This window comes from Gymnoscopelus braueri (genome assembly GCF_963280865.1).
Source record: "Gymnoscopelus braueri genome assembly, chromosome: 18".
Classification (NCBI taxonomy): Eukaryota; Metazoa; Chordata; class Actinopteri; order Myctophiformes; family Myctophidae; genus Gymnoscopelus; species Gymnoscopelus braueri.
The window spans coordinates 25,350,250-25,374,039 of record NC_137618.1 but is presented as its reverse complement, the minus strand read 5'-3'; the positions used below and the strand labels follow the sequence as shown (position 1 = coordinate 25,374,039).

Genomic DNA, 23,790 nt, shown 5'->3' with positions numbered 1-23,790 from the left:
AACCGTAGGTTGTAAAATCAAAATTTCTTTTCCCCTGGATTCCTTGGGTCATGACGCAACTCCCCATATAGGCCACGCCCATTTGCGTCATGATAGATTTTCCGCCATTTTGAATTTTCTTCAAAACACACTTTTTGCTCCTTTTCCTACAAATTTTGTCCAAATCTCACACAAATCGGTAGAGGTCATCTATGGACCCATGCGATAAATATATCCAAACGGCATCTTGATAGTCTTTACCGTTCGTCCGTAATTGGCTTCCAAAGTTATTGGGAGGGGTCCGTTTTACCAAAAATGCCAAAAATCACAAACGAAACCTCCAGTCAATCCCAAATTTGAATCACATGTCAAGGGTGGTTTACTCAACGGATCCCCAAAAGCATTTCCACTTTGATCCATAGGGGGCGCCACAAATGCGCAAAATGTAACCGTTTGATGCAAAAACATGTTTTTTCAACCCACGGACAAAAGACCCCACCAAAACTCACCTTCTCTGTCTCGCGCGCGAGCTCACTTTCTCTCTGTCCCCCTCTGTCCCCCTCTCTCTCTGGAAAGCAATTGAATGGACGTGCTTGTGTGCGTCTTTTTTTCTTTTTGGCGGTTTGCGGCGTGGGCTGAGTTGATGATTTATATTCATTTTTAGCGGGCGGGTTGGGCTCCCGTGCAGGTCCGTGCATCACTACTCTGTATCAATTTGTGTAATGTTTGGATCAAATCTGTAGGAGTACTGTCATAAAAAATGGTTTTGCAAAAAGCGGCCTCCTCGTGGCGCTATAATGCATGCCGGACGGAGGGGGGCGAAGGACACACACAAGGACGGACAGACAAACGAACGGACAAGGTGCAAAACATAGTCTCGGCCATGCCTTTTGGCCTGGCGGAGACAACAACAAAGCATCATAATGTGTAAAGTACAAAAAACACAAATCCTAATTCAGGTGCCCACTCCTCCAGGTGCCCAGTTGTCCAGATGCCCACATGTCCCAAGTGCCCAGTTCCCATTTGTCCAGGTGCCCACATGTCCCTACTGCCCAGATGGTTTTGGTGCCCAGTTGTCCCTAGTGCCCAGTTGACTAGGTGCCCACATTTCCCTAGGTTTTGGTGCCCAGTTATCCCTATTGCCCGATGCGTTGTGAGCTTATCATGCTGTGTAAAGTACAAAAAACACAAATCCTAATTCAGGTGCCCATTCCTCCAGGTGCCCAGTTGTCCAGATGCCCACATGTCCCAAATGCCCAGTTCTCAGTTGTCCAGGTGCCCAAATGTCCCTACTGCCCAGATGGTTTTGGTGCCCAGTTGTCCCTAGTGCCCAGTTGTCCCTAGTGCCCAGTTGACCAGGTGCCCACATTTCCCTAGGTTTTGGTGCCCAGTTATCCCTAGTGCCCGATGCGTTGTGAGCTTGTAGATCTGCTATTTTCTAAAGATTTGTATACATTGTATGCATTTGAAAACTTGAAATGGGACATTCTGCATAATTAGTACTTTTACTTCTGGTACTTTAAGTATATATTTCTGGGAGAAATTAGGAATGTAACTGGCTTCTGTGTTTTTTGTATTATTATTATTATTATTATTATTATTATTATTATTATTATTATTATTGCTGTTATATATTTCGCTAACTTCTTCTTTTTAACTTTTAAATTAATAAAATGACGTTTGCATTTAAAACAAATGTATCTATTTTTGGTTAATACTTCAATGTCTTTTTGTTTGTTCTATGAAAGCAGCATCATTTTACATGCATTTCAGAGCCAACGGCTGCATCCGCTTTAGAAAGGATACGGAAATGGTTTACCTAAGTGTGTGTGTTTACGTGCACGCACGCATGCGTGTTCTTGTGTGTGTGTGTGTTTGCGTGCGCGTGTGTGTGTGTGTGTGTGTGTGTGTGTGTGTGTGTGTGTGTGTGTGTGTGTGTGTGTGTGTGTGTGTGTGTGTGCGCGTGTGCGTGTGCGTGTGCGTGTGTGTGTGTGTGTGTGTGTGGGGGGGGGGGGGTTCCTCCGAGTTGGAAACACTGGTGACGCGAGGTTCGTGGGGGGGAGGGGGTGCGACAGGGCTTGCCCGGACTTGTTCTGACGGTTCTGACCCTTTTGCCTGAGCAGACCAATCACAGCTCTTGCTGATTTTGTCCCTCCCCTTAGACTCACAGCATTCACACGCTTCCTTCTCACAAATCAAAATCCTGCGATAGCCACGGTCATTTTCTATTGGAAACGGATCTACTTGATTTAGCTTCATATTATATCATCGATCTACTTTGTTTTCTTCGGAAGACTTTCATTTCGTCGTCTTTTGTCTGAGGTGAGTAATATTACTTTATATATACACTTTTGTTTCGCTTTTTTTTGTTTATAACTCTGATGGCCTTGGATCACACGACGGTCATGGATGAACTTCAACCTGGTGTTTGCACATTCTCCCTTTTTGGACCCTACATCTACTTCAACGTTCAGATTTCAAACAAAGTTTTTATCCCATGGCCATGGATGTTATAATTATATATGGGCCCTCAGAAGTAGCCGTATCTTCCGTATTGTTCAATAAAAAAACATTTTAATCCGATCGCTGGCCATTTTCTCATAGTTGGCACCTCTATCAGAGTGCAGTACACCTACCAACCGATGGGGCCGCGTAGTTGAAAGCATGCGGACATGCTGAGAAAATGGCCACCGATCGGATTAAAATGCTTTTTATTTAACAATACTGAAGATACGGGTACTTCTGAAGGCCCGAACGGAATTGTTACATCCGTGGCCATGAGGTAAGCACTTTATATTTGAAATTTGAACGTGTATGTACATGTACGGGCCTTAAATGAATTAAGTGCAATCGCCAGTTTGTTGGTGACTTTGTTTTCATACAATCATGTCACCATCGACCGAGCCTCGATCTCCTGGCTTTTATTGTTTAGTTTTGCCATAACAATTCATTATATAACGCAGAATGCAGCTTTTAATCAACATTGCATTTGTTATATCTTGTCTGCTAAAATTGAGCTTGTAGATCTGCTAAAACTAACTTTAAGCAGCGACAGTTGATCTGAAACTAGGTTAAAAACAACAAGGATTCGTCAGCTAGGCTAACCGATGCTAACGGCTATAAATGTATGCTTACAACTTCCGCATGGCAGTGACGTCACACACAGCTCCTTGGAGCTTTGTTTGTGTCTGTCTCGACACAGACAGTTGGCAGGCATAGATAGATAAATATTCTGTTTGTACTTCTATCCACCCACTACAATTATTTGAAAACTACTTTAGTTGGTTGATTTTGATTATTATTTAAAAAACATTGGCTACATTAACCACTTAAGCCCTACTCAAACTTTTCTATTTGAAAATGGCAGATCTACAAGCTCACAATGCTATACATTGTGAGCTTGTAGATCTGCTATTTAACAATTATCTCTAAAATTGGCAGACTCTGTAGCCATGTGATAACAAGGCATTATACATATTTGAAAATAGGAGATCTACAAGCTCACTGTAAACTTGTAGCCTTTTTTAAATAGCTTATCTACAAGCTCACTTGTAGATCACTTGTGAGCTTGTAGATCTGCTATTGTCTATTGATATGCATGTACTTTCATAACTCTGTGTCTAAAATATTGTATTTCTTTTTTTACAGCTCTGGCTGTGGACCCAGGTGACAGACAGACCATCCCAGACCTACTGCAAGGTGTGTAACATCCTGATCCTATTTTCGATAACTATCTAATGTTGGCTTATTGACATTGTCTTGGGGTTGAATACTAGGTTATGGGGGTCTGTGGTCTAGTGCATAGGGTAAAAATGGAAGCTCTTTGACATTACAATAGTTTGAGAACCACTGGCATCCAGGTGACAAGTGCGTGTTGCTTCTAGTTTCTATAGAGTTGTCAGCTGACTGAAAGGTGATTAGAGGTGTTGTTAGGGGTTGAATAAATTGTGTGTGTGTGTGTGGTCACACATGGTCACACCACTTAACCTTTATTTAAAATAGCAGATCTACAAGCTGATTTTTTGAGCTTGTAGATCTGCTATTGTCCCTATATTGACATGCTCATGCCTTGTGCTCAGACTGTGTGTCTAATCTATCTGTGTACATTTGCGGTGTGAGTTTGTAATGTTTGGAAAATATAGGCTACACTAACCACTTCAGCCCTATTTAAACTTTGGCTATTTGAAAATAGCAGATCTACTAGCTCACAATGCGACGCGTTGAGCTTGTAGATCTGCTATTTTCCAATTATATCTCAAATTGGCAGACATCTGTAGCCATGTGATAACAAGGCATTATACATATTTGAAAATAGCAGATCTACAAGCTCACTGTAAGCTTGTTGCTTCATTTTAAATGGCTGATCTACATAGCTCACTTGTAGATCACTTCTGAGCTTGTAGATCTGCTATTGTCTATTATGCATGTACAGGTGACAAGTATGTGTTGCTTCAAGTTTCTATAGAGTTGTCAGCTGACTGAAAGGTGATAATAGGGGGGTGATTAGAGGTGTGGTTAGGGGTTGAATAAATGACCCATTGTTGATGCCATTTAACAGGCCCTGCGTCTCATCTGTGTCTGTCTTATCCATATGTGGCCAATTCTTCAGCACACTGACTTGTCTGGTTAAATTTTCAAGATCTATCTATCTGTTGGCAGTGATAGACAAATATTGTACTTGTAATCCACTACAATGTTTTGAAAACTTGAGTTACTTTGTAGATTTAGATTGTTGTTTAAAAAACATAGGCTACACTAACCCCTTCAGCCCTATTTAAACTTTGGCTATTTGAAAATGGCAGATCTACTAGCTCACAATGCGACACGTTGTGAGCTTGAGCTTGTACATTTGAAAATAGCTGATCTACAATCTCACAATGCGATGCGTTGTGAGCTTCTAAATCTGCTATTTTACAATTATCTCCCAAATTGGCAGACATCTGTAGCCATGTGATAACAAGGCATTATACATATTTGAAAATAGCAGATCTACAAGCTCACTGTAAGCTTGTTGCTTCATTTTAAATGGCTGATCTACATAGCTCACTTGTAGATCACTTCTGAGCTTGTAGATCTGCTATTGTCTATTATGCATGTACAGGTGACAAAGTATGTGTTGCTTCAAGTTTCTATAGAGTTGTCAGCTGACTGAAAGGTGATAATAGGGGGGTGATTAGAGGTGTGGTTAGGGGTTGAATAAATGACCCATTGTTGATGCCATTTAACAGGCACTGCGTCTCATCTGTGTCTGTCTTATCCATATGTGGCCAATTCTTCAGCACACTGACTTGTCTGGTTAAATTTTCAAGATCTATCTATCTGTTGGCAGTGATAGACAAATATTGTACTTGTAATCCACTACAATGTTTTGAAAACTTGAGTTACTTTGTAGATTTAGATTGTTGTTTAAAAAACATAGGCTACACTAACCCCTTCAGCCCTATTTAAACTTTGGCTATTTGAAAATGGCAGATCTACTAGCTCACAATGCGACACGTTGTGAGCTTGAGCTTGTACATTTGAAAATAGCTGATCTACAATCTCACAATGCGACGCGTTGTGAGCTTCTAAATCTGCTATTTTACAATTATCTCCCAAATTGGCAGACATCTGTAGCCATGTGATAACAAGGCATTATACATATTTGAAAATAGCAGATCTACAAGCTCACTGTAAGCTTGTTGCTTCATTTTAAATGGCTGATCTACATAGCTCACTTGTAGATCACTTCTGAGCTTGTAGATCTGCTGTTGTCTATTATGCATGTACAGGTGACAAGTATGTGTTGCTTCTAGTTTCTATAGAGTTGTCAGCTGACTGAAAGGTGATAATAGGGGGGTGATTAGAGGTGTGGTTAGGGGTTGAATAAATGACCCATTGTTGATGCCATTTAACAGGCACTGCGTCTCATCTGTGTCTGTCTTATCCATATGTGGCCAATTCTTCAGCACACTGACTTGTCTGGTTAAATTTTCAAGATCTATCTATCTGTTGGCAGTGATAGACAAATATTGTACTTGTAATCCACTACAATGTTTTGAAAACTTGAGTTACTTTGTAGATTTAGATTGTTGTTTAAAAAACATAGGCTACACTAACCCCTTCAGCCCTATTTAAACTTTGGCTATTTGAAAATGGCAGATCTACTAGCTCACAATGCGACGCGTTGTGAGCTTGAGCTTGTACATTTGAAAATAGCTGATCTACAATCTCACAATGCGACGCGTTGTGAGCTTCTAAATCTGCTATTTTACAATTATCTCCCAAATTGGCAGACATCTGTAGCCATGTGATAATAAGGCATTATACATATTTGAAAATAGCAGATCTACAAGCTCACTGTAAGCTTGTTGCTTCATTTTAAATGGCTGATCTACATAGCTCACTTGTAGATCACTTCTGAGCTTGTAGATCTGCTATTGTCTATTATGCATGTACAGGTGACAAGTATGTGTTGCTTCAAGTTTCTATAGAGTTGTCAGCTGACTGAAAGGTGATAATAGGGGGGTGATTAGAGGTGTGGTTTGGGGTTGAATAAATGACCCATTGTTGATGCCATTTAACAGGCCCTGCGTCTCATCTGTGTCTGTCTTATCCATATGTGGCCAATTCTTCAGCACACTGACTTGTCTGGTTAAATTTTCAAGATCTATCTATCTGTTGGCAGTGATAGACAAATATTGTACTTGTAATCCACTACAATGTTTTGAAAACTTGAGTTACTTTGTAGATTTAGATTGTTGTTTAAAAAACATAGGCTACACTAACCCCTTCAGCCCTATTTAAACTTTGGCTATTTGAAAATGGCAGATCTACTAGCTCACAATGCGACGCGTTGTGAGCTTGAGCTTGTACATTTGAAAATAGCTGATCTACAATCTCACAATGCGACGCGTTGTGAGCTTCTAAATCTGCTATTTTACAATTATCTCCCAAATTGGCAGACATCTGTAGCCATGTGATAACAAGGCATTATACATATTTGAAAATAGCAGATCTACAAGCTCACTGTAAACTTGTTGCCTTATTTTAAATAGCCAATATACAAATTCACTTGACAGCTTGTCACTACATGCATTTACTTTTATAATTTTTTCTAAATACTGTATTTTTGATTGAAAATTTCAGCTGTGGCGTGGCTGTACACCGGACCTGATATCTTGGCCAACACAGCAGTGGACTGAGGGGACCATCCCAGACTGCACTACTGCAAGGTTTGTTTAACATAACATGACACATGTGCAAATCAAAGCGTTTTAGATCTAACTATCTAATGTTGGCATATGGAAATTGTCTTGGGGTCAATCCATTGTCAGTTATTAAGGAGACATTGCCAATATATATACTCTATTTAGTTTAACTCTTTGACTGCCATATCAATAGTGTGCCAGTGCTGTCAGCAAAAACGGTAAATCATGGAATAATCTCTGTGACCGCCGTCCTCACAGAGATCGGCGCATTACATGCATGGGGTTATCAAGATTCCAAGAGGGGTCCCCAAATTATTTTACACATGTTGTCCAAACATGACGCTAATCGGTACACAGTATCTATATTGTCATTAAACGAAACTGGTCTTTTAGATTTGTCATATTCCATCCTGATTGGCTAAGATTGGCTTCCAAAGTTTGCAGGAATGCTCCGTTTTGAACAAAATGCCTCAAATCATGAACACGGCGTACAATTTCTGTGACATTTTGCACGCACATTCCCACTAGGCAGAGGAAGAAATGCCACTTGAAAAATGTCACGTCAGCCTCATGGTGGCGCTAAAGCAGGTCGATTCATGTTTTTACCTATAACTGCACCGATCTGTGTAAAACTTTGTATGCACACTCCCTAGTGGCCAAGAAAAAGCCTTTGCCCTGCATTTTTCACATCTGCCTTTTATAGCTAAGATTGACATCTAAAGTGTGCAAGAGTGGCCTATTTTGAACAAAATACCGCAAATCATTGTAGCACCGTCTGATTGCGGTGAAACTTTGCACGCACATTCACACTACTTTGAGATACAAGTGCCACCCTTTTAACATTGCCCTATTATAGCTCCATCAGGAGGCCGATTTTTGCGAAACAATTGTTTTCAAATTAGTCCCACAAATGTTGTCCAAACATCACGCAAATCGGTACACATTATCTTCATAGTCAAGTGATCAAAAACAAATCTGTCCAGTTTTTCATATTCATCCTGATTGACGTATTCCAAACATTGCTGGCCCACAATAACGACCTAACCTGGTAGAGACCTCTTGGAGCACTTTCTCTAATTACATTCTGTTTCCACACATTTTTAAAAGGTAATAGGATCCAATTTAGTCAAAGCTGTCAGCCATTCTTAATCAAATAATTCAAATGGAATAAAACAAAATGGTTACTTCATTACTCTACAGATAAATAGTAACATTAGTGTTTGCAACAGTAAACTTATGAATTAATGCATTATTTTCCCACACTGCTATACCTATTATAAACTATGCAGATGATATGCGTACTTCAATTCTATGGTGTACTCATCATATACATAATCTTTGGTAGACATATATGCTTATGTAATACTTTCTGTCTTTAGTTCTACTTTTCCAAATGTTTTGGTTAATATTGTATAAAATCTTGAATAGTTAAAGTTCAACAAGGGAATGTCAGGGCTATGTCTGTCATAGCCATAATTGCATGAATGGTAGATGTATATAAATAAAATAAGCACCATACATACAAATGCAGCTGTTAGATTGCTAACACACCAATAATGCACATTATGGAAAGATGAAAGAAGTCAACGCAGTCAGAGAAATGACTTCATATATACCGATACTTGATCATAGACAAAGATTTTCATTAAAAAATTGCCCTTTAAACAGCCATAACTACAGTTCCGAGCATGCTTAACGCCCCAAACTTGGTAGGTGCTATAGCAGTGTAAAACACTTTAAATGACCATGCTTCAGTGACCAACGCTCTTAGCAGCGCAACATAGGACTAGGTTTGAAGGCTGCGCAGCGGCCTGAAAATCTACTGTCATAAAATGGCACACACGGTTTTTACACAAGAATATAACGGTAGAAAAAAATAATCTAACAAGTAATTATATTGTAAAACTATAGCGCTAGTCTGAAATTGTTCTTTTTTTTATTCTAGTGTTCATCAGATCGAAACAGCTGCTCTGGTTGACTTTTTAACGGTAAGTAAGTTGATTCTTGATGCCTAGAGTGATTTGTGACTAATGCTACACTAGTATTGAAGGTTGAAGGTTGTTTTTTGTTAAAGAGTGTACATTTTCATAAAAGTTCAGATCTAAAACTTGGTGACATCATGCCTCGTCGTGGAAAGAAATCTATTGCTAAAAAGAAATGCTGGGATGCTAAGTTGGCCCATACAGATTCACCAAACAGTTGCACAGAGGTCGATGAAGGGACACAAAAGACATTTAGTCCAGCCATGGAGACTGTGGTAGAAACAGCTCAGCAACATGCACAGTCTGATGTTGAAGAACAAGACAACATTGTCGAGGCCATGGACCTTTCCAACAATGACCCTGTACAACAAGCATGCACCGTACCACCTTCTGTCAAATCTGTGCAGGCATCCAAAAGCCAAAATCATCATAAGTTTTCCCAAATGTCAAAGAATCGGCAGTGTACATGCATGGGTCTGACATTTTTGGCACACCAACATGAAGGTCTTGACTTGAAGATGGATGATCTTGACAAGATACTGGACAAGGGAGACAGTCTGTATAAAAGAACAATAGAACAACTAAAAAGACAAAAGCTGTTTAAGTCATGCCAGCTGACAATGGAGGAAGTACCTCTCAAGGTGGAAACGGAACACAATACGTACTCCGTGAAAAAATCTAGCGTGGACATGGGATATATGAGAGCTGAGGGAGAGCCCTACCGACGGCATTGGTGGCTGAAGCTTCAGGAAAGACTTAAGTGTCTGTCTGAGAATGTCAAATATGCACTCCTAACAGTATCACCACACACCATTGCCGTTTTTAGAGACAGGTCTGGAAGATATGGACTGTTTGACTCTCATCAGAGAAGTGCTGATGGCCTACCTTTGCCTGGAGGAAAAGCTGTAATGATGACCTTCACTCAGTTGGATGATCTGTTCGCTAAGATTGACCAGCTAATTGACTTCTCACATTCATCGAACAAGATTGACCAAATGCAGTTTGACTTCATGCCAGTGACATTTGAACAGACAAATGCTCGGTCACCCCATCTGTCAACAGTGCAAGTTCATCCTGACAACCTGCATCACAAAGAGCCTGTCGATCAAACTAGCCAGGATGAAACAAACGCTGGACCTCCAATCACCAAGCATTCTCTGCAGGCAGGCCATTCACCATCAACACAAGTGATGTCAGACACTACAAATGAAAGAGCCAACAAAATGAGTCAACAACGGAAACGGAAAATAATGAGGAGACTGCAATCTGATACCAAGGAAAAACCGAGGACTCCAAGGAAGGAATACATGAACAAATACATTGCCATGAGATGTATAACGGATACAAAATTCAAGGAACGGCAAAAACAATTCAAGAAGGCATATGACAACAGGAGATTTAGTGAAGATGAAGAATTCAGAGCGAAGAAGTCGGCTTATGGCAAAAGGAGGTTGGTTAGAGAGAAGAACTCGGCTTCTAAAAAAAGGAGGTACAATAAAGATGAGGTGTTAAGAGGGAAAAAGAAGGCTTATGTGAACAAGAGGTTCAGAGTAGATCAGGAGTTCAGGGAACGCATGAAGTCCTACATGGCCCGCAGATGCAAAACGGACCCATTCTTCAAGATGCGCCGTGACATCCGACGTTCAATGAGAATAAGAAATAGATACAAGGACTTATGTGATGTCCTGCGCAAACGGGGCATTGCTGTAGAAGCGAGTAAAGATTTAGATACTGTGAGGATAGATTTAGCTCCCGCACCCCAACAGAATGAGCTACTACAAGGCGCTATAGCGAGTTTCCAGAAAGTCATAAAACATGGACCAACTTTTGTGTGCACAACGTGCCATCGGACTCTTTTCGCTGGTCAAGTGAATGTTTGTCATCGGTCAAATTACACGATCAAACCCGCCGTGGTTGCTGCCTGCTTAACAGGCAAATACCTTCATTCGTGTGATGATCAATGTGGAGGGCCGGAAGATTGCACTGTACCCGAAGAAAGGCGAAAAGAGTGGATTTGTCAATGCTGTCACAAAAGTGTAGTAGCAGGAAGAATGCCACGCTTGGCTGTCGCAAACAACCTGGAACTTGCACCCATTCCTCCAGAGCTCCGCCAACTCAATGTGCTGGAAAGACAAATATCGGCAATAGACATACCATTTGCCAAGATTCTCACACTTCCTAAAGGCAAACAGAGTGCTATATATGGTGCTGTGGTGTGCGTGCCAGCAGATGTGGAAACCACAGTAAACACCCTACCCAGAAGGCTCGACTCATCCCGTTTGTACAGGGTGAAACTGAAGAGACGTCTGCGGTACAAAGGCCATCATTTGTTTCACACTGTCAATATGACCAATGTCTTACTGGGCTTGAGGAAACTCATCGAGACACACCCCGACTACAAAAACATCACAATCCGAGATGATGAGAGCATCAACGATGAAAATGTGGAGGGCCAGCTTGAAGACCTACCCACTGTTGAACTTGAAGACCTACCCACTGTTGAACAGACAGGCACAGACGAAGTCATGGACAGTTGTGACGACGCCGAAATGATGGAAGTAGCCGATGCGACTGAAACTCTCGACCCATCCCAGCAGTGGGTGGATCAACATCCACCCACTGCCCAAGATGAGCAAGATGCGCTGAGACCTGGACATGGCCTGGACAGTTGCTTGGAACCGGATGACATTGGACAAGAGACAATGACATACGGAGATGGCATATTCTGCATCGCCCCAGCTGAAGGAAACAGGCCTGTCAGCTATAGCACAGCCCCTAACCTCGAAGCAAGGGCCTTCCCTACATTGTTTCCAACTGGAGAGAACACGTTGGATCGTAAGAGAAAGCTCAAACTGACACCAAGCAGGTACTTCAACGCAAGGCTTTTCAATGTTGATGATCGTTTTGCGAGAGACCAAAGCTATCTCTTTTTTGCCCAGTTTGTTACAGAGACCCACTTGGCAAAAAACACCATCTCAATTCAATTGAGGAAGGGCAAACCCTTTAGCAAGGATGGTCGCAGGATCTCCAACAAGATGTTGCAGGACAAGCATGAAGTTGAGAGACTGGTCAGAAACCGGGATGCAACAAGGTTCATGCAACCCCTGAGGGGGACGCCAGCCTACTGGCAGAAGACCATGTATGATTTATTTGCCATGGTCCGTCAGTTAGGCCCACCTACCTTCTTTTTGACCTTAAGTGCTGCAGAATTCAGATGGCCAGAGGTCATAACGGCAATAAAAGCACAGCAAGGCCAAATTGTGGATTTTGACAAGCTGGACTGGAATGAGAAGTGCGACATCCTCAGAAGCAATGCAGTGACTACCATGCGAATGTTTGACAAGCGAGTTCGTTCTGCGTATACAAAACTGCTGTTGTCTGATGCTCGCCCAATCGGACACGTCATAGACTGGTTCCATAGAATCGAGTATCAAAACCGGGGTTCGCCGCATGTTCACGCCTTAATGTGGGTAGCCGACGCCCCCAAACTTGGAGAAGACTCGGACGAGAAGATATGCGAATTTGCGGACCGCTACATTTCGTGCCAGCTGCCTGATCCAAACGAAAATCCTGTGCTTCACCGAATTGTCCAAGAAGTTCAGATGCACAGCAAAAACCACACAAAGTCCTGTAAGAAAGGTAACAAGACATGCAGGTTTGGATTCCCCAAGGCACCAGTGGACACAACCTGGTTAACTAACCCAACGCCAGTTGATCCAATGGAGGAAGTCACGGATGAAAACGAAAGGGGCGCAACAGGAGGAAATGAAGGAGCAAACGAAAGTGCAAAGAGGAGTACCGAAGGCATAGGCAAACAACAGAGGGCAAGAGCACAAGCTGCTTTGGCCAAACTCAAACCTCTGTATGATCTACTTCTGGACTTGCCATCAGAACTGACCGATCTCTCAGAGTTGCTGGCAAAGTGCAATTTGACTCACGAAGAGTACGACAGCTATCTTGAAGACTTGAGGAATGTCCAGGTCCTCTTGATGAAGCGTGGAGTCAAGGACTGCTATGTGAACAACTACAACCCAGTTTTGCTGGAGGCCTGGAATGCCAACATGGATATCCAGTTTGTCCTGGACCACTTTGTTTGCATCTCATACATGCTGTCCTACATATCCAAGGCCGAACATGAGATGGGTGAGCTTCTGAAACAAGTAGTCGAAGGCATAGACCCCACAAAAGTGACCGAAAGGGGTGCAATGAACGAACTTGTTCACGCATATGTGAAAAACAGACAGGTTAGCTCTCAGGAGGCAGTGGCCCGAACTTGCAGCTTGCAATTGAAGGAATGCTCCCGCGAAGTTGTCTTCCTCCCGACGGATGACAATGCAATGAAAATGAGCCTCCCGCTCAGCTTGCTGCAGAAAAGACCAGCCGATTCGAACCAAGTGTGGATGTCAGGGCTTCTTGACAAATACAACGCCAGACCCAAAACACTGGTGTTTGACAACATGTGTCTAGCAGAATTTGCATCCGAGTACAGGATTGTGTACGGTAGCGAAGCAAAAAAGCCAGATTGCCTGAAGCTGTCTGACAACATGGGAACCATTAAGAAGCGCTCGACGGATGGCCGACCCGCGGTTATCAGATACGCGAAGTTCTCGGAACAGAAGGACCCCGAGAAATACTTCGGCAACTTGCTGAAGGCTTACCTTCCGCATCGCTATCAGACCACACTGAAAACCGCAATCTTCCCCACCTACAAGGAGTTCTACGACTCTGCGTCTGTGAAAATACCTGGACAAAAATGGACATGCCGCGCAAATGCCATTGTTGATGAGAACAAAATGAGGTATGAAAAACACAGCAAATCGATGGAAGAAGCATTAGAGGAATTCATGAAGCATGGCCCTGCGGAAGATGCGTGGGCCAACATTGCCCCAGAAAATGAGCTCGAGCGGATGGAATGTCTTGCCGAACAAGATCAAGATCCACAGGCAGACGACGAACAAGACGACGTCCCAGAGTTCAGTTGTCAAGAGGTGGGTACAATTGTTGGTCACAGGGTATCGGCTCCGCAAATGAGCCTCGATTATCTGCGTTCAATGTGTCGAAACCTCAACCGGACTCAAGCCTCCATCTTTCACTCTGTACGTGAATGGTGCTTCAAGAGCGTACTCGACCAGAAACCCGAACCCTTCTTCTTCTTTGTCACTGGGGGTGCTGGAACTGGCAAATCACACCTGATCAAGTGCATCTACGGTGAGGCAACACGGATTCTCCGTCGACTCCCCAGACTGTTTGAGGAGACGGATGCATCCATGCCCACAGTGCTGCTGTCTGCGTTTACAGGAACTGCGGCATACAACATCGCGGGAAACACACTGCATTCCCTGTTGAAGTTGCCAAGAAAACTGAAACCACCCTACATAGGACTGGGAAACAAATTGGATGACGTGAGGGCAAAGCTGGGAAATGCGGAGATCATCGTCATAGATGAGGTGTCGATGATTTCAAAGGCTATGTTTATCTACATCCACTGGAGACTGCAAGAGATTAAAGGCAGTAAGAGGCCATTCGGCGGCATGTCGGTACTTGTAGTAGGCGACTTTTACCAGCTCCCTCCAACGTCAAGTGGGAAACCGCTCTGTGTGCTCGAGGAAGGCAAACCGGACCTTCTGCTCGAACACTTTCAGATGATCACGTTGACCGAGATCATGCGACAGAAAGATGATCTGCCCTACGCAGAGCTTCTGAATAGGTTGAGAGTCAAAGCGAAGAAGGATCCGCTGAGTGACGGAGACAAAGCACTCCTTGCTCAGAGAGTGACTGTGCGTGACCGTTGTCCTAAGGATGTTGTGCACATCTTCGCAACCAACAAAGAGGTGTCCGAACACAACGCCAAATCTTTGTCTGCGCTCCACAGCCACATCGTCAACATACCCGCGGAAGACTACAAGCAAGTCCATAACCACAAGACTCGCCTTGCCAGTCCCTGTACAGGAGAGCAGAACGATCTTCTTGACAACTTGCAGGTTGCAGAAGGCGCCCCAATCGTGATCATCAGGAACATAGATGTGGAGGATGGCCTTGTGAACGGGACATTTGGCAAGATGGCTAGTGTAGAGATGCACGTAAACGAGGACGGGAGTAGAGTAGCCAAGCTTTGGCTTGTAGTAGACAAGCCTGAAGCAGGACAGAAATACCGGAAAACTACACCTGGCAGTACACAAGTGTACGTCGAGAGATATGAGGAACACCTGAGCAATAACACGCTTCGTAGGCAATTTCCCATCAAGTTGGCATATGCTTGCACAGCTCACAAAGTCCAAGGCATGACTACACAATCTGCTGTGGTTTCCTTGAAACGGATCTTCCAACCAGGCATGGCCTACGTTGCCCTCAGTAGGACAACGTCATTGCAAGGATTGCACATCATTGACTTCGATGCGAAGAAAATCTATGCTGATCCTGCAATCACAGCTGCCCTGGAATCCATGAAGACCGCCTCACTGGACAGTGTTATGCCACTGTTGAAGTATCGAGAGACGACAGGCCAGGCGCAAACACTCGCGATTGTCCATCACAACACGCAAAGTTTACCGGCACACATTCAGGACATCAAAAAACATCACGAACTGACCCATGCAGATGTCCTGTGCTTGACCGAGACGCATCTCACCGGCTCCTTTGTGGCTGACAGTCTCCAATTGGATGGATACACCATGTTCAGCCGCAACAAGCACATCTCGTACACCAGCCGTCCTGAACGTGCAGAACAGAATGGCGGTGGCGTCGCTGTGTATGTGAAGGACCATTTCCAGGCATGTGAAAAGCGTTACCTACACAATGTGACAAACCTCGAGTTTGTGGTCGTCAAGATAGAGTCCCCTGTCAAGCTTCTGATCGCTGCAGTGTACAGACCACCACGTTACGATGACCCGTTCATGGAAAATCTGAAGGCGCTTCTGGACTCCTTAGAAGTGATGGACCACCATCCCATCGTAGTCTGTGGTGATTTCAACGAAAATCTACTGGCCAGTGTAGGTACTCCGATAGCGATGCTGCTCGAGTCCAGAGGATACACACAACTGATCAAGGAGAAGACTACTGACAAAAACACGCTGTTGGATCACATTTACATCTCAAGACCAGAGCAATGTCTACAGTCTGGAGTACTACGTACGTACTACAGCTACCATGATCCTGTGTATTGCGTATTATCCTCCGATCAGGACTAGTGCACAGCCTGCAAGACAAGCTTGCAAACACTGGAACCATGTAGACCTTAGTTTCAAGGACATCGTGCTCTTTCCCACCAAACGCATTCTGACCTGCTCTTATAAATCACATCTGCCGCACTCAATAACAAAAGGATTGCGAACAATGGAACCTCTTGATCACCAACCCTGTCATTGGATATATCACTGGAACATGTGAATGAGCTGCCCAAATAGTGGTCACCAGAGATGATCGTTTGACGGTATGAACTATTCATAGCCAACGCTACATCATTCTCTGGTGCCACTCCAGCGCAAAGTCTCATCTGCCACACTAAATAACAAACGGATTGCGAACAATGGAACCTCTTGATCACCAACCCTGTCATTGGATATATCACTGGAACATGTGAATCAGCTGCCCAAGTAGTGACCGGGCCTCATCGTAGCCGCACCTATACTTTGGAATCTCCCATTACGCAGCAGCCAAATCTCACCTTTTTTCTCTTGTCGCTAGTATTATTCATATTGTAGCATTGTTTTGTCTTTTTTCATAATTACTGATTGTGAAGCATTTGTTTGAAAAGAACACTAACACTTGTTTCCCTGTTTTTCAGAAGCCGTCCAGCACTGATATTGTTTTTGCCTTTAACCTTTTTCTACATTTCAGGAATGTTCTTTGTGAATAATTGTCATATTTCTAATTGTCATTTATGTTGTGGCTCGTGAACCGGTAGTACCCAATTTCTATAAACACAATATTGGCCATCCCTGGATTTAATAACAAACTCACATAAAATAATCAATTCTAAAAAATGCATAACAAACTATTTTGGATTGTATACTGCCTTTTCATGACCCACTACCTTATATTTACATGTGCATGTTGTAAATGTTTTAACTCACCATTTGTTTTTAGGGCTGTAAGACTGTAACACTTATTAGGACTAAATTATTTTTTAATAAATGTTGTCAAAAAATTTAATTTTATTCAAACAGACAATATACAAGCATTAAAATAGGACTTAATTTCTTAATTAAACTAATAAATGTAATCCCAAAATAATTATGGAAAATGTTACACATTGATTCATTGATAAATACAAAATTAGATATCTACAAAATACACTTTGAGATAATTCACTTAATCAATATAGTTGCGGCCCTAAAAGTTTTACTTATTTTTCAGAATGTTACATTTATTAGTTTGTTTAATATATTTACCAGGAGCTTGCTTGATCGCCTTTTTTAACAAAGGGGTCGGTGCAAGAATTTTTTTCCCCGTGCACTCCTAAATTGGCTGAAATAGGAGGCGGGTTTTTTGCTTCACCCTGGAAAATATTGAAATTACTTAAAGGTTAGAATATAATTTTGGACAATAACAGTAATAGTAGTAATAATAATAACCATTATAGCATCAATAATATATCTGTCAATAATAAACTGTTTACAGGCATTGTAATAGTTATCATAAAATATAATTGTTTAATTGTCACTAATAACTCATATTAACCTATATATAGAATCATAAAATATGACCATAATTACATATATAATCATAATAACTATAGTAAAAATAATTGATAGGACATTATACCAAATATATTAATGGTGTTGCTTACAGTAAAGGTACCAATAATACAATTGTGTTAATAAATACTTTAAACTATATCTGCTCTGCTTTGTCTCTACTTATTTTTCTTTTTGCCATGTGTTTGAAAAGTGAATCTATATGTTTGGTAATGTATTTAGTCACATGTATTTAACATTTACAATGAATACAGATGTGTGTTTTTAAATTTTGTATTACTATTCACAATCAGAAGGGTTCTTCACTACTAAAGCTGAACAAAAAGGGAAACTTTGGAATGTAACATCTCATTAATGCCTAAACCCATACACATATGAACATAATATACACAAGTTGTTCGTTTAACTGACAATAATTCTTGCCTTCTATAATTTGGTGTTTTAAGCTTGTAATTGAAAGTGTCAGACTATAATCTCTGCCTGCTGGACAAAATGGACTTCAATCCCTCTACTGTGTGTAAAATTGTGAAGCAATCTACATGGACATTAGAGCTTATCCAAAACTCCTGCCTGGTGATGACAAGTCTGTCACAATGTAGGCTAAACAATAGTTTATCATTGTGGTATTGACACCATTAAGTAACACTGATGTGCCTGATATGCTGGGGAGTATCTATCTTACAATATACAAAATGGTATGGCTACTAGCCAGGTCGACAAGTATCGTAATGGTTCCACATGTATTATATGGTGAGACATTCACAAGTACATTACAAGGTATTTAATATCTATTATCAGGCTGGGGAAAAAAAGGTGCTGAATCTTATACTAAAAACATGACATAATATAAGTGTGGGGAAAACGTGAAATGTCTTCTCTGAGTATTTACAACTTGTTTGCAAATCGCAGATATGCCATTTACTCTATATACACAGGGTATTTTCTCCTCACAATGTCTCAGATCAGAACAATAAGGGGAAAAAAATGGCAAGTCTGCTTTAATAATTTATTTTGAGACCTATAACACCATCTGTTCCACTGGGGACTGAACTGTGAACTACTATGTGACGATGGATTCCTTGGACCCCCATGGCCGCAACCCAGAACTCTGCGTCGGCGCAACCACACTTTGCAATTGCCCTGAATTGCGACGCGTCTAGTTAGTGTGGTTGCCCTAACAGGGCAACCAAACTATTGTTATAGAGAAACTGAAAAACTTTAGACCGCATCTCCTCCCACAGTTTTTATCCCCCAATGTTGTGCCATATCTCAAAATGACCGTCTTGACCTGGAATCGTGCGCTTGTATTTTGCTAAGAGATTGGTTAAATAGTTTAATTGATATTAATTTATTAGTGAATTACATTTCCCCATCCACTTCAACGGAAAATGGGAAAATTAAAAAACTAGATTTCAAGTATTTTTTTCTCAGAAACCGTAAGAGCTAGAGATACCAGATTTGAAGGGGAGGTTCATAATTTAGTCCGAAATTATTTAAAAAATAATCAAACCATTTGGCCTCATGGTGGCGCTATAACAGTCCACTTTACGTTTTGGCCTATAACTCTTGAACCGTAGGTCATAGAATAAAAATATTTTTTGCCTTAGATTCCTTGGGTCATGACGCAGCTCCCCATATAGGCCACGCCCATTTGCGTCAGGATATATTGTCCGCCATTTTGAATTTTCTTCAAAACACACTTATTGCTCCTTTTCCTTCAAATTTTGTCCAAATCTCACACAAATCGGTACACGTGATCTATGGACCCATGCGATAAAGATATCCAAACGGCATTTTGATAGACCTTACCGTTCGTCCGTAAATGGCTTCCGAAGTTAGCGGGAGGGGCCCGTTTTACAAAAAAGCCCACAAATCACGAACGAAACGTCCGGTCAATCCCAAATTTAAATCACATGTCGAGGGTGGTTTACTCAACAAATCCCCCAAAGCATTTCCACTTTGATCCATAGGGGGCGCCACAGTCCTTATTAGTGTGGTTGCCCTAACAGGGCAACCAAACTATTGTTATAGAGAAACTGAAAAACTTTAGACCGCATCTCCTCCCACAGTTTTTATCCCCCAATGTTGTGCCATATCTCAAAATGACCGTCTTGACCTGGAATCGTGCGCTTGTATTTTGCTAAGAGATTGGTTAAATAGTTTAATTGATATTAATTTATTAGTGAATTACATTTCCCCATCCACTTCAACGGAAAATGGGAAAATTAAAAAACTAGATTTCAAGTATTTTTTTCTCAGAAACCGTAAGAGCTAGAGATACCAGATTTGAAGGGGAGGTTCATAATTTAGTCCGAAATTATTTAAAAAATAATCAAACCATTTGGCCTCATGGTGGCGCTATAACAGTCCACTTTACGTTTTGGCCTATAACTCTTGAACCGTAGGTCATAGAATAAAAATATTTTTTGCCTTAGATTCCTTGGGTCATGACGCAGCTCCCCATATAGGCCACGCCCATTTGCGTCAGGATATATTGTCCGCCATTTTGAATTTTCTTCAAAACACACTTATTGCTCCTTTTCCTTCAAATTTTGTCCAAATCTCACACAAATCGGTACACGTGATCTATGGACCCATGCGATAAAGATATCCAAACGGCATTTTGATAGACCTTACCGTTCGTCCGTAAATGGCTTCCGAAGTTAGCGGGAGGGGCCCGTTTTACAAAAAAGCCCACAAATCACGAACGAAACGTCCGGTCAATCCCAAATTTAAATCACATGTCGAGGGTGGTTTACTCAACAAATCCCCCAAAGCATTTCCACTTTGATCCATAGGGGGCGCCACAGTCCTTATTAGTGTGGTTGCCCTAACAGGGCAACCAAACTATTGTTATAGAGAAACTGAAAAACTTTAGACCGCATCTCCTCCCACAGTTTTTATCCCCCAATGTTGTGCCATATCTCAAAATGACCGTCTTGACCTGGAATCGTGCGCTTGTATTTTGCTAAGAGATTGGTTAAATAGTTTAATTGATATTAATTTATTAGTGAATTACATTTCCCCATCCACTTCAACGGAAAATGGGAAAATTAAAAAACTAGATTTCAAGTATTTTTTTCTCAGAAACCGTAAGAGCTAGAGATACCAGATTTGAAGGGGAGGTTCATAATTTAGTCCGAAATTATTTAAAAAATAATCAAACCATTTGGCCTCATGGTGGCGCTATAACAGTCCACTTTACGTTTTGGCCTATAACTCTTGAACCGTAGGTCATAGAATAAAAATATTTTTTGCCTTAGATTCCTTGGGTCATGACGCAGCTCCCCATATAGGCCACGCCCATTTGCGTCAGGATATATTGTCCGCCATTTTGAATTTTCTTCAAAACACACTTATTGCTCCTTTTCCTTCAAATTTTGTCCAAATCTCACACAAATCGGTACACGTGATCTATGGACCCATGCGATAAAGATATCCAAACGGCATTTTGATAGACCTTACCGTTCGTCCGTAAATGGCTTCCGAAGTTAGCGGGAGGGGCCCGTTTTACAAAAAAGCCCACAAATCACGAACGAAACGTCCGGTCAATCCCAAATTTAAATCACATGTCGAGGGTGGTTTACTCAACAAATCCCCCAAAGCATTTCCACTTTGATCCATAGGGGGCGCCACAGTCCTTATTAGTGTGGTTGCCCTAACAGGGCAACCAAACTATTGTTATAGAGAAACTGAAAAACTTTAGACCGCATCTCCTCCCACAGTTTTTATCCCCCAATGTTGTGCCATATCTCAAAATGACCGTCTTGACCTGGAATCGTGCGCTTGTATTTTGCTAAGAGATTGGTTAAATAGTTTAATTGATATTAATTTATTAGTGAATTACATTTCCCCATCCACTTCAACGGAAAATGGGAAAATTAAAAAACTAGATTTCAAGTATTTTTTTCTCAGAAACCGTAAGAGCTAGAGATACCAGATTTGAAGGGGAGGTTCATAATTTAGTCCGAAATTATTTAAAAAATAATCAAACCATTTGGCCTCATGGTGGCGCTATAACAGTCCACTTTACGTTTTGGCCTATAACTCTTGAACCGTAGGTCATAGAATAAAAATATTTTTTGCCTTAGATTCCTTGGGTCATGACGCAGCTCCCCATATAGGCCACGCCCATTTGCGTCAGGATATATTGTCCGCCATTTTGAATTTTCTTCAAAACACACTTATTGCTCCTTTTCCTTCAAATTTTGTCCAAATCTCACACAAATCGGTACACGTGATCTATGGACCCATGCGATAAAGATATCCAAACGGCATTTTGATAGACCTTACCGTTCGTCCGTAAATGGCTTCCGAAGTTAGCGGGAGGGGCCCGTTTTACAAAAAAGCCCACAAATCACGAACGAAACGTCCGGTCAATCCCAAATTTAAATCACATGTCGAGGGTGGTTTACTCAACAAATCCCCCAAAGCATTTCCACTTTGATCCATAGGGGGCGCCACAGTCCTTATTAGTGTGGTTGCCCTAACAGGGCAACCAAACTATTGTTATAGAGAAACTGAAAAACTTTAGACCGCATCTCCTCCCACAGTTTTTATCCCCCAATGTTGTGCCATATCTCAAAATGACCGTCTTGACCTGGAATCGTGCGCTTGTATTTTGCTAAGAGATTGGTTAAATAGTTTAATTGATATTAATTTATTAGTGAATTACATTTCCCCATCCACTTCAACGGAAAATGGGAAAATTAAAAAACTAGATTTCAAGTATTTTTTTCTCAGAAACCGTAAGAGCTAGAGATACCAGATTTGAAGGGGAGGTTCATAATTTAGTCCGAAATTATTTAAAAAATAATCAAACCATTTGGCCTCATGGTGGCGCTATAACAGTCCACTTTACGTTTTGGCCTATAACTCTTGAACCGTAGGTCATAGAATAAAAATATTTTTTGCCTTAGATTCCTTGGGTCATGACGCAGCTCCCCATATAGGCCACGCCCATTTGCGTCAGGATATATTGTCCGCCATTTTGAATTTTCTTCAAAACACACTTATTGCTCCTTTTCCTTCAAATTTTGTCCAAATCTCACACAAATCGGTACACGTGATCTATGGACCCATGCGATAAAGATATCCAAACGGCATTTTGATAGACCTTACCGTTCGTCCGTAAATGGCTTCCGAAGTTAGCGGGAGGGGCCCGTTTTACAAAAAAGCCCACAAATCACGAACGAAACGTCCGGTCAATCCCAAATTTAAATCACATGTCGAGGGTGGTTTACTCAACAAATCCCCCAAAGCATTTCCACTTTGATCCATAGGGGGCGCCACAGTCCTTATTAGTGTGGTTGCCCTAACAGGGCAACCAAACTATTGTTATAGAGAAACTGAAAAACTTTAGACCGCATCTCCTCCCACAGTTTTTATCCCCCAATGTTGTGCCATATCTCAAAATGACCGTCTTGACCTGGAATCGTGCGCTTGTATTTTGCTAAGAGATTGGTTAAATAGTTTAATTGATATTAATTTATTAGTGAATTACATTTCCCCATCCACTTCAACGGAAAATGGGAAAATTAAAAAACTAGATTTCAAGTATTTTTTTCTCAGAAACCGTAAGAGCTAGAGATACCAGATTTGAAGGGGAGGTTCATAATTTAGTCCGAAATTATTTAAAAAATAATCAAACCATTTGGCCTCATGGTGGCGCTATAACAGTCCACTTTACGTTTTGGCCTATAACTCTTGAACCGTAGGTCATAGAATAAAAATATTTTTTGCCTTAGATTCCTTGGGTCATGACGCAGCTCCCCATATAGGCCACGCCCATTTGCGTCAGGATATATTGTCCGCCATTTTGAATTTTCTTCAAAACACACTTATTGCTCCTTTTCCTTCAAATTTTGTCCAAATCTCACACAAATCGGTACACGTGATCTATGGACCCATGCGATAAAGATATCCAAACGGCATTTTGATAGA

General features: G+C 41.5%; 1 long non-coding RNA gene across 1 annotated transcript; it reads left to right on the top strand.

Annotated features, from left to right (window-relative positions):
* Positions 1-2,181: 2,181 nt before the first annotated feature.
* LOC308105710 lies at positions 2,182-17,978 on the top strand. Its single transcript, XR_013934929.1, has 5 exons — positions 2,182-2,301; positions 3,628-3,678; positions 7,108-7,193; positions 9,115-9,157; positions 16,935-17,978. It is a non-coding gene; the product is annotated as an uncharacterized lncRNA (long non-coding RNA).
* Positions 17,979-23,790: the final 5,812 nt, after the last annotated feature.